General features: G+C 37.6%; 1 non-coding gene across 1 annotated transcript; it reads right to left on the bottom strand.

The window, feature by feature from the left end:
• Nucleotides 1–9097: 9097 nt before the first annotated feature.
• Nucleotides 9098–9204, bottom strand: LOC121169557. Its single transcript, XR_005885862.1, has one exon. It is a non-coding gene; the product is annotated as a U6 spliceosomal RNA (small nuclear RNA).
• Between the last annotated feature and the right edge of the window lie 2172 nt (nucleotides 9205–11376).

Genomic DNA, 11376 nt, shown 5'->3' with positions numbered 1-11376 from the left:
TGCAAATGGCCTGGAAAATAGCAAAAGATGATTCAGATCCTTGGGTCACTGCATCCACATTGAAAACCAAGATGAAGCTACTGACTCCTTGCTTTGGACTGGTCTAACTCTTGCCATTGAAATCACTTGAGAAGCTGAACCAGAAGATGAAGACCTCCCTCACCCTTTCTCTAAATTTGCCTTTGAAATAAAAATAAAGCAATTTTGAAAAGGTGCATCCTTACAAATATTTTACATAACTATTTATAGTATCATCACATATAAAAGTAAAAATTAGGGGCCCAGCACGATGGTCTAGTAGCTAAAGTTCTCGCCTTGTAAGCACAGGACCCCCTATGGCTGCTAGTTCTAATCCTGTCTGCCCCGTTTCCCATTCAACTCCCTGCTTGTGGCCTGGGAAAGCAGTCGAGGGTGGCTCAAGGCCTGAGGACCCTGTACCTGCATGGTAGTCTAGTTGCTAAAATCCTTGCCTTGCATGCACCAGGATCCCATATGGGCTCGGGCACCTTTCTGGCTTTTCCACTTCCTTTAAGCTCTCTGCTTGGGGTCTCGAAGGGCAGTCAAGGATGGCACAGGGCCTTGAGACTGCACTTGCATGGGACACCTGAAAAAGTCTCCTGGCTCAGCTCTGATCCTTGTGGCCACTTGGGGAGTGAGCCAGCAGATGAAGGATCTTTCTCTCAGTCTCTTCTGACTTTCCAGTAAGAATCAATAAACCCTTACAAATATATAATAAATAAATAAATAAATAAATAAGTAAATAAATAAATAAGTATACCCTAGCTTCTCCAAAGAATATGCCTGTGGTATCTGTCTGTTAAGTAGTGACCACAAAATTATCTCTACGTGTTGCAAACTCTCACTTGGAGGGCTGGGAAATCATTCAGAGTTGAAGCATCTTAGTATAGATTATTACTTGTCTCTGTCTTCTTAGTAGCCTTAAAGTGCTTGGTTGGATTTTTTTAATTAAATATTCTGTAAATAATATTTAGAAAACTGCTGGGAATTATTGGATTATATTTGCAACTCAGAAATAAAACTTTGTAACTTCAAATAGACATTGAACCTATGAAATGGCTTCCTTAATAAGCCAAGCATTTAGTCAGGCATGGTTGAATCATTTATAATCTGGTGTTACTGAGTTAGATGTAATAATAGTTCTTCCATTATCAATAATAGAAGTAGATGTCTATCATTGATGTCCCAAAAGGGGAAAGTGAAACTCAAAAAAAAAAAAAAAGTTTACTCCTATATACTGGAAGCCTCATATAAATTATATAAATTGTAGGAAATTTCTATTTTGTAGATGGATAAAATAAAATTATAGAATGGAAATGAAATGCTTATTATCACTCACTAATTATTCATGATAAGAAGGCCTTCTAGATCTCATAATTTTATTACAAATGGTGTATCAATGTAGACCCCAAGTGTATTGACCTGGTGATATTAAAGGAAAAGAGAGTACTATGCCACTTATATTATACAGTAAGATTTTGATTTCACTGGAGAATCATGAATTTATTAAATTGCAAAATTACTGAAATCATTGTGAGGTGAAAACACAATGGGGGGAGTATAAACCATTTTAAATAAATCTGAATAATCTATTACAAAACATATTTTCTGTGTATATCTCTAGTTAACTATAATATTGCAAAGTATTCTTATGTATAAAACATATCTTATAAGGTCTTCACAATATGAAGTTTTTTTTTTTCTCAAGAATATGGATGGACCCAGCACAATAGCCTAGTGGCTAAATCCTTGCCTTGCATCCATCTGGATCCTATATGGGTGTCAGTTCGTGTCCAAGCTACTCCACTACCCATTCAATTCTCTACTTATGGTCTGGGAAGACAGTAGAGGATGACCCAAAACCTTTGGACCCTGCACCCACATGGGAGACCTAGAAGAAACTCCTGGTTCCTGGCTGTGGATCGGCTCAGTTCCGGCCTTTATGGACACTCTGGGAATGAACCAGCAGACGAAGATCTGTCTCTTCTGTCTGTCTCTCCTCTGTCTTTGTCTCTCTCTGTTTTTCTCCCTTTGTCTGTCCACAGGATTGTTGGTGGTGTTTGTGATTTTGTCACAGACAGACATGAAATAACCTCCTATCATAATTCAGTTTTAAAATAATTTATGCTATTTGTTTAAAATTGTAGTAGTAACTGTATCTGCCAATATACTCCACACTTTTGGGTACCAGTGCATAGCTAAGGCTTTAACAAATGTGTCGTGAAAGAAATCAGCATAATTTGTGGACTGAAAAAAGAAAAACTTGCAAATTGCTCCTTATTCTAATGCTGTGATACATTTTTGAAGTACGTCATCAGGGAATTGGCATCCTCAATGTTTTCATTCACTATACAATTAGATGGAACTATGGGCATTTCCCAACATAGCCAACAGCTTGATGTTACTTGTGACAAACATACTGATACCTTCAAAAAAGAAATCACTTTGTGTGATTCTTTTTTGGATACTGCAAGAACTATGGGTGTTTGGAAACGATAAAAAAATAAAAGTTGTTTTGCAAAGCAAATATTCAAGTGGAACAAAAAGCTTTATACTTTTTGCACAGATGGAGTTTCCACAGTGACTGGCAATGCATCTGTTTCTGTTACTTCAGTAAAAAAGAAATCTCTGTATGTCATTGTCACACACTGCTTTTTACAAAGGCATGCACTGGCAACAGGCATTTGCAACAAGCCTGAATGAAGTTTTGTCAAAAGCCATAGATGTTATATAAAATCAGAAATAGATCTCTGAAAAACCTCACTTAATTCTTTGTTGTCGTCAAAAAATAAAAATAGATTATTATATGTTTCATTAACATGTGGAATTTCAATGGCTTCCAAGAGAACTTTTACAGTGTTAGCTTAAGCTGTAAGCTTAAGTTTCACATTCTCTTAAATAAACTCATACTTAGGTCACTCTGAAAGAATTCTATTTATTGTTAGGTTTGCCAACAGAATTCTATCACCTTATGAACTGATACAAATTTCAATTTCTCTAAGTGAAAATTATGGATGCATCTTGCAAAATTCCAAGATTTCCTTGCAAAGCTACCAGTAAGGAAAATAGACCTAGAAACAAGGACTAGAATGCAAAATTCTTGCAAATGTTAAATGCAGCAAGGATTGTTTTTCTACTTTGATAGCATTCAAAACTCTCATTTCTTCAAGATTTAGGAAAACCTCCAATGCCCATTGGCTGACAGTCTCTTAGAGTTTCCATTTGCCCAGTTACTTACCATCAAGGCTTGTACTGGAGAATTACCCACTTTGTTCTGCCTTCATCCTCTGCCATGGTACTAGACATCCTCCTCTGTAGGTCTCAATGAGCTGGTATATCCCCCATTTGCCTCTGGGCATGCACTCCACAGTTATACCACAGAACCTGTGATTATCCCTGTGGTTGGAGTTCTGGATCCATCAGTTTAATTGGGAGAATCCCCAAAGAAATCGTGCCTGAGATAACCCCAGTCCTGGATGCTGTGTGTGCCAGCCAGTTGGGGCCCAGCTCAGTCCCTCACTCATATCAACATACAACACACAGTGGCGATTTTTTTTGCCAGGACAGTTCTGTCCCCAATCCCATTTCACACACAGAACAATGGATGACGCAATGAAGCCCAACCCTGCCTACTGCACAATTGGTCTTCACATACACCAGTGCAAACTGAAGCCTAGTCAGAGACCCACAATAACCAGGGTATCTCCAGTCCCAGTTTCTGTGCATGCCAATATGTGCAACAGACTAGTCCAAACCATCCCACATCCCATTCAGCTCTCATGCACACCAATGCGTGTTGCAACCTTGCTCAGCACAAATGATCCTCCTATCCAACCCACACTTATCCTGGCAGATGCTACTCCCTATCCAACTAGGCTTGTCCCCAGCCCTAGTACTCATGCTCACTGGTAGGAATTGCAGTCCATTGGAAGTGTGTCCACATAATGCCTACTAGTCCCACTTCCAGCTCTGGACCTTGCACTTTCCAGGTGGTTCTTTGGTCTACCCTGACAGGACTTACCCCCATACCAACACTAGCCAGCTGATGCTGTAGCAAAGCCTGACAAGACTCCACTTATTCTGGCTCATGCAAGAACCAGTGGATGTGGTCATTGAGCCCAGCCTGGTTCGCCCCCTAACTCAGTTCACATGCAGGCCTATGGGTGTTACAGCCCAGCACAGTCTAGACTGCCCCCAGTCCCAGCTCTTGCTCACTAGCAGGAGCAGTGACCCAACTGAGGAACTCCTAAAGCCCCTATACTTGGCTCACCCCCAGGGTCTTGTGTGTGCTAGTGGGTGCTGTAGCCCAGTCTGACATGACCCACCTTACCTCAGCATTCACTGGCAAGTGCTATATCCTGGCTTTGCCCATCCTGCCCCCAGTTTCAGCTCATGTTGCAGGGTGTTACAGTCTAGCCCAGCCTAGCCAGTGTTCAGTCTTGGCCCTAATATGAACTGGCTAATGTTGTGGCCCAACTCATTCTGTCCCACACCCCATCTTGGTTCTTAATGGGTGCAAAGAACTGGCCCAGCTTGGTCTGCCCCCAGACCTGACCCATAGCATGGTGGCAGGTACTATAACCTGGCCTGATCTGCACTGCCCTTATGCTTGATTCTTGCACTCATGAGCAGGGACTGCATCCTGACAGAGGAGTTATCTAAGTTCCTTTATCAGATCACCTGCTAGTCACAGTTCTCGTGCACACCAGTGGGTTCTTGGCTCAGCCTGACTTGGCCCACTTCCTATCCTAGCAGATACAGCATCTTTGCCAGGCCAGTCCACAACCATTCTTGCTGTTACCATTGGTGCTACAATTCAAGTCTGCCTGGTCAAGCAGGTGCTGAGACCTAGCTCAACATGTTCTATGCCAAGTTCTCACTGACACTAGTGGGTATGCAACCAAGCCCTATCTGGCACACCCTCGACCCAGTCACACTCATGCCAAGTGATGCTTTAGCCTTGTCTAGCCCAGTCTGCTGCCCCTATTCCAGCCCTCACGCTCACCAGTGGGAATTGCAGCCAAGCAGGGATGTCCCCTTAGATACCCAACGACACCTGTTCTCAGCCCTAGATCTTGTGTGTGCTGGTGGTTGCTTGACCCAGCCTGGCAAAGCCTTCCCCTCTCTTGGCCTTTGTCTTTGAATACTGTAGCCTTGTCTGGTCCCACCCCTACTCCCAACTCTTCACTGGTGGATGCAGCCAAGCTCTGTCCAGTTTGCCCCCATTTCCATCTCTCACGTATATAGGTGAATACAAAAGCTTAGACCAGCATGATCCGCACCCTTTTCTGGCTCCCACACATGTGAATATGTTATGACTTGGCCTGATCTTGACCCTTCCATCCTCCCTAGCCAGACCCCACACCTGACATGTGGAACAACCTTGCCTGGTCTGACTCACACCCAGCCCCAATTCTCATTCTCATGTAGGAGCAACAGCTCAGTAGGGGAGTTTCCCAAGTTCTGCCCCCTCCAGGGCCCTCCAGGTCCAGCTCTCATGTATGTCAGTGTGTCCTAGGACCCTGCCCAGAATAGTCCACTGCCAAGTCTCATCCTTTGTGGTTGATGGTAGATGCTGCAATCCGGCCCAGCCCCCACACCCAGTATTTGGTTAGCCCCCAGGTACTACAGCTTTGACCAACCCGGCCTACTCTTAATTCTAGTTCCCACATGTGTCATTGAGCTCATTGATGTTTCCTAGCTTGGCCTTCACCACCCCCTGCTCTCATGCAAATCAGTGGGTGATGAACCTACAAATTTCCCTCAGAATGTGTCCCCAGACTTGATTCTTTCATGTGCTAGTTATCATGGCACAGCCATGATATTCACAGGTACTGTGAATCTGTCTTGCTAGACAGTCCCCCAGCACCAATTTTCGTGTTCATCAATGGGCTGTGATCATTGCCAGCTAGCTCAGCCCACTACATAGGTGCCTTTCACAGGGGCAGGTGTCCCAGTATGATGCAATTTTCCCACCTCTAAACTGTCAGGTTTCAGCCCCCTTGGTCAACCTGCAATTGCAGTAGGCTGTTTCATAAAACTCTCCAGAAGTCACTGATCAGCAGTTCTCCCCACCCACACATCCCTAAAACCCCCTCCGGGAACAATTCATTGGCATCACATCAGATGCTGTGTGGTCCAAGGCTTAGGCATCCAGTCCTTGCATACCTCCCGCATTTGCAGGGCTGTTGAAAGCTTTAGTTTCACATACAATAAAATGTCTTTTTATATAGATATTTTCTGTTTTTGTGACCATTTGGAGTAAAAATTAAAGTTAGACTTAAAATTCAATAAGGTATCAAGGATAATAAAATAAATTGCCTTATTCAAACAGCAACTACCTTCCTAACATAATGTTAAATTTAATAAAAAGTTGCTGATATATTTATTTCATAACTAAATCATTAATAAACATTTTCATCACAGTATAATAAATTTAATTTTAAATTTGGTAACTCAAAATGATTTTCTTTTAAATTCTACTTGTTTTATGTATGCATGGAAGCGGTCGTCTAACAAGTTCATATGTTTTACCAGATTACCATGGTTCAAAATCCTTACAAACATTTGTCCTAAATGGCAAAAAGCCGGCATTTTCCTGCTTTCAGTAATCTTATTTAAAAATTTTTTAATCTTCAATTGATACATACTCCACCAATTTTAAAATTTAATTACTGGTATCCTAGGCACTGAATGAAGATGTATATCACTGTCTATATTGAGACTGCAAATTTTTCCAACTGTATTTTGATGAAATTTGCAGGAAGTAATGAAATACAGTATGCTTATTTGTGAAATATTTTTATGCAACAATTTTTCTTCATTGTTCATTGTTAATAGGCACTTACTAGAGAGTAGAGGCATTCTGAAATTTTTGTCTGTCCTTTAGGGATTTTCATATATATATATATATATATTTGGTCTCAATCTTGTTAGTTCTGTTCCAAATGAGTATGTGATTTGACCTTTAAAACAAATCTTAATCTTATGAGCACAGGTTTATTCTAATTGCTGTTGTTCCTCCAGGACTGGGGCACACTAACCTGTCATTCATCAGGTCCATTTGTCTGTGAACTGACTTAATTAAACATCTCAAATCCAATTTGCTTGATCTTTCTACTATTAAAGGGGAAAAAGTCCCTGTCAGTATAAATGAGATTGGTTGAAAACAGCAACAAAAAAAGAAATGTGAAGAAAATTTTTACAAGAGAATTTTGTTTGTTAAAGAGTATAGTGGCATTGCTATCTATTTCTAAAGATATGTGGGATGTGAACCAAAGGTAGTAATTTAAAAAGCTGTATAAAACAAATTCCCATTGTCTTATTCTGTTTCTATTAAGGTGAAGGAAAATTTATAACAAATTTGGAGCCTCACTTCTTTCTTTCAACTCTAGTCATGCCTATGAGAAAAATCTTAAAATCTCAGCTATTGCTCTCTTTTGTCTTGCACATCAAACTCGCAATTGACCATTTCATTTCTGACAATATTCCTTTATCGTTCCAATCACTTTGCTCAATTTAAACTCTACTTGCTGCCTTTGTTCTCTTGAGCCACTATTCCCAGAGCAGTCATCAAAGTATAGTCTTCAAAATAGAAGCTACAGCAAGGTCTAGAAACTATTTAGAAATGCAAAGCTTGGGTCTCACCCCAGTCTTACTGATGCAAAAAGCCCTTGGGTTAGAGCTCTGTGGTCTCTGTTTTAAATAGGTGATTCTAATGCATGTTGGATTTTCAGAACCACTGCTGGATAAATAAAACCTTACTTTAACTTCAGATTTTCATATTCAAATCATTAAAGACTTGTGTGACAGTTTGTAAGTTTTATAATCTCTCTGGATTTCAGGTTCAACTGGGAACCTAAATAACTATTGCATGGAGCATTTGAAAACCTTGAAGGCTGATCAAAATGTATTTCCTTACTTCTCTGCATCTAGTTTCCAAAGGCAGGTGTTTGTTCAGTAGCTAATGATACCAGTTTCCAAAAATTTAAGAATTAATACATACACACTACCCCTAATACTAGACTAATACTAAAACTTCTAGCACTGTTACACAAATTAAAAAGAATATAATATTAATCTGTCACTGTGTAAATAAATAGATGCTGACTATACTAATTTCAAATAATTTTCTTGATGTGTAAGGTATCGTAAAGACAAAATTCTGTCTAGATTAACCAGTACTTTCTTCTTTGTTTCCTCTTAATTTAGTAAATACATGATTATTAAGGAAGTTATATTTGGCTTCCTTTAACATATTGATTGGAAAATATTATAATTATTTGGATTTTAACAAAATTTGATTAGCTTGGAAAATCAACATCTATAATTACCATTTGGTGTCTCCTTAAAATTAACAATTTTTTTATTGTACACTGTTGTGTGTTCTGGAAACAATCACTGATATTCCTGAAGTTGTTAGCTATTATTTGTACCTACTTGTAAATGATAATTTGCCAGTATCTTTTTGTCACTTTTCGTTGATGTTTCTCTCTTTGTGTTTCATTGATGTTTCACTCTTACACAAGGATGAAGGCAATTAGTGTAACATAGAACATATAAATTGTAATATCTCAGTAAAAACAATTGGGTGATTCACAGAACATAATGTGATTCACATAAATTTAGATTTTCTTCAGTGTATAGGTGTGTCTACAATACGTACCAGGATTTTTTTCCTGATTGTCAAATACTTTGATGATTTTTTATGAAATCTTCATCCACAGTTCTAAAGCCTTGGTTACTGTTGTGATCACAATTTGATTAATGTGACATTTTGAAAACATTGAGTGGTTAGATTCTGGTTATAATGACATATAAACTGAAGAAATACAAATTTTAAGTTTCTCAGGAGGTTAAATAAAAAAGCCCTGGCCATAAAAGCAAAGAGCACATGAGGTCTGACTGCAGATATAAACTTGAGTAGAATGTTTAGACTGCAATGAAACCGTGTCTTTGAAATGTGAGGCTTTAAGAATAAGAAGGTATAATGTGAATATATAAACTGTATAAATGCATCATTTTTGCTTCAGGTGTCCATCCTACATTAAATATACTCATGCTTTTTATTATTATTATTTTTAGTATGGAATGCTTCATGAATTTGCGTGTCATCCTTCTGCAGGGGTCATGCTAATCTTCTCTGTATCGTTCCGATTTTAGTACATGTGCTGCCGAAGTGAGCACAACTCATGCTTTTTGAAATAAGCCTATGAACATAAACATTTATCTAAACATTATTGTCTGATTCTAAATACAATAATTGGGCACTTTGATTTTTTATGTTATAAAATTAATACAGATGCCACAAATCATATAAAGGTATACAGCATAAGGAATTATTCTGTATCTGTCTAATCATTTAGGGTAACTGATATGTTTGCATTATTGATTTGAGTATATCATAGTCAACACACAGGACATTCATATGTGATGTTTGCTTGTGGATGAGTCAATTTTTAAAGTGCTTTAGAGATTTTGGCAATTGTCTTCATGGATTTTCAAATTTTATAAAATACTGTGCTTTAATTTGAATGCCTCAATTTTAGAATAAAATCCAGTAAAGAAGAAAATGGGTGAGAATCAAAATATACATGCAGTTCTTAGATCCATTTCCAATAGGAAACACAGGCAAAAAGCAATACAATTAATAAGAAACAAGTTGTACCTATACTAAAAAATCAGGGTTACAAAATGATTTGAATACATACATGTAAATAAAAGTTATATGTGGCTGGGAAGGTTCAACTATCTAATGTCAGCTATCAATTAGCTAATAAATGTACTTAATCTGTATAAGGTTATGGAATATTTTCTTATAACTGATAGTTAGAATTACTATAGGACAGTCAAGTGGTGACCAGACATTTTTGGTGAGATTTATAAATATATAAAGAACATTAAGTTTCAAAGATATTCAGCATCCTAGTAAGGCTGTGATGAAAATTAGGATGATCAGAAACACCCAACAGTAAGGGATTCCGTGCATACGTAAGTTTTTATATATATCTTTGAAAATATTAGATACAGACTAAAATTTTAACATCATAAAGTAATGATCACAATATTTACAATTTATAATTTAGAGCTTGAGACAGGTATTTTAGTTCTTTGTTAATTCATGTCATTCTCAGGATAGCTCGATGAGAAAAATCTTAGTAAAATGGTTCCCATTTTGCAGACTAAGAAACTGAGACACAAAGGGATAATTTTATGACATGATTAATATTATGAAAATATTATGTAGGGGAGCCTAATTGTAGTCTGAGTCCACTGTTTGTAATCATATATATATATGATTTATATATATATAATTATATATATACATATATAGACACACATATATATATACATATATATATAATTTTCCATAATGCAGCTTTTGAGGTGGAGGGATATTCCCCTCATCCTGCCATTTCCCCCCATATTTTCACAGTAGTATTGTCCTTTACAAGTCCAGTTACAAGTCCAAAAATCTGCTATTTTACCTTATGATGGCATTACAGGTATATGCCAATGTAGAACATGTAACATCACATTGTCAAGGAACATTTAGGTGTTTCATTGGGAATCCTCCTTAGTTTTGGGAGTATAGACTTGTACTGTAGTGTATCTTCACTTGGTTTCCATTACGCATCTATGAGAACATATGTACATACTTGTTCACCTATATATAGATCTGCTTTGTGTTTGTATGAAGGCTGTCTTTTATCATATATCAAAATGATATTTGTCTTTTGGTAACCTTATATTTTAAGTTGCATAAATGGACATTAACAAATAACACTATGCAGAATGTGATTTCTAAGTCTTAAAGCAATTAAGTAAAATAGATATAGTCAATTAAGTATTCAGTATATGTAGAGGGAAAGATTGAAATAACGTAAGGTAATATTTTAAAAAGAGTTTATAAAGGAACTCTTTTTAAATACTGAAGGAGGTTTTTTGTTATTTTTCCAGACATTCTCTGGCAAACCTATACTTTCTTGGAGGTCATTCTCTGAAACATTGATACAAAAGCATTATGAGTTCTGGAATTCAAACAATTACAGCTTTTGACACAAAGCAAAAATATATTTTTGTTGTTTTTAACCCATATTTATACTTTATACATATTTATATTTATGTGGTCTATTGATTTTTTAATGTTGACTATTGTAATTAGTGGCAAATCAAGCCTGTGAATACAGAGTGGTTTAAAAGTATGACTGTGCAAATATTGTTGATGGGAGGAAAGAAGATGAGGAGTAGGGAGAGGAAACACGAGCCAGGGAAGTGTGGTTGTCTGCTTGGAGCTGTGCCTATTGGATGTGTGGAATCTGGCTTCTTTATAGTTAAAAAAACATAAATAACATTAAA

Source organism: Ochotona curzoniae, unplaced genomic scaffold (assembly GCF_017591425.1).
Source record: "Ochotona curzoniae isolate NIBS_2020 unplaced genomic scaffold, NIBS_Ocur_1.0 scaffold_1852, whole genome shotgun sequence".
NCBI lineage: Eukaryota > Metazoa > Chordata > Mammalia > Lagomorpha > Ochotonidae > Ochotona > Ochotona curzoniae.
This window is presented reverse-complemented; position numbering and strand designations above follow the sequence as displayed.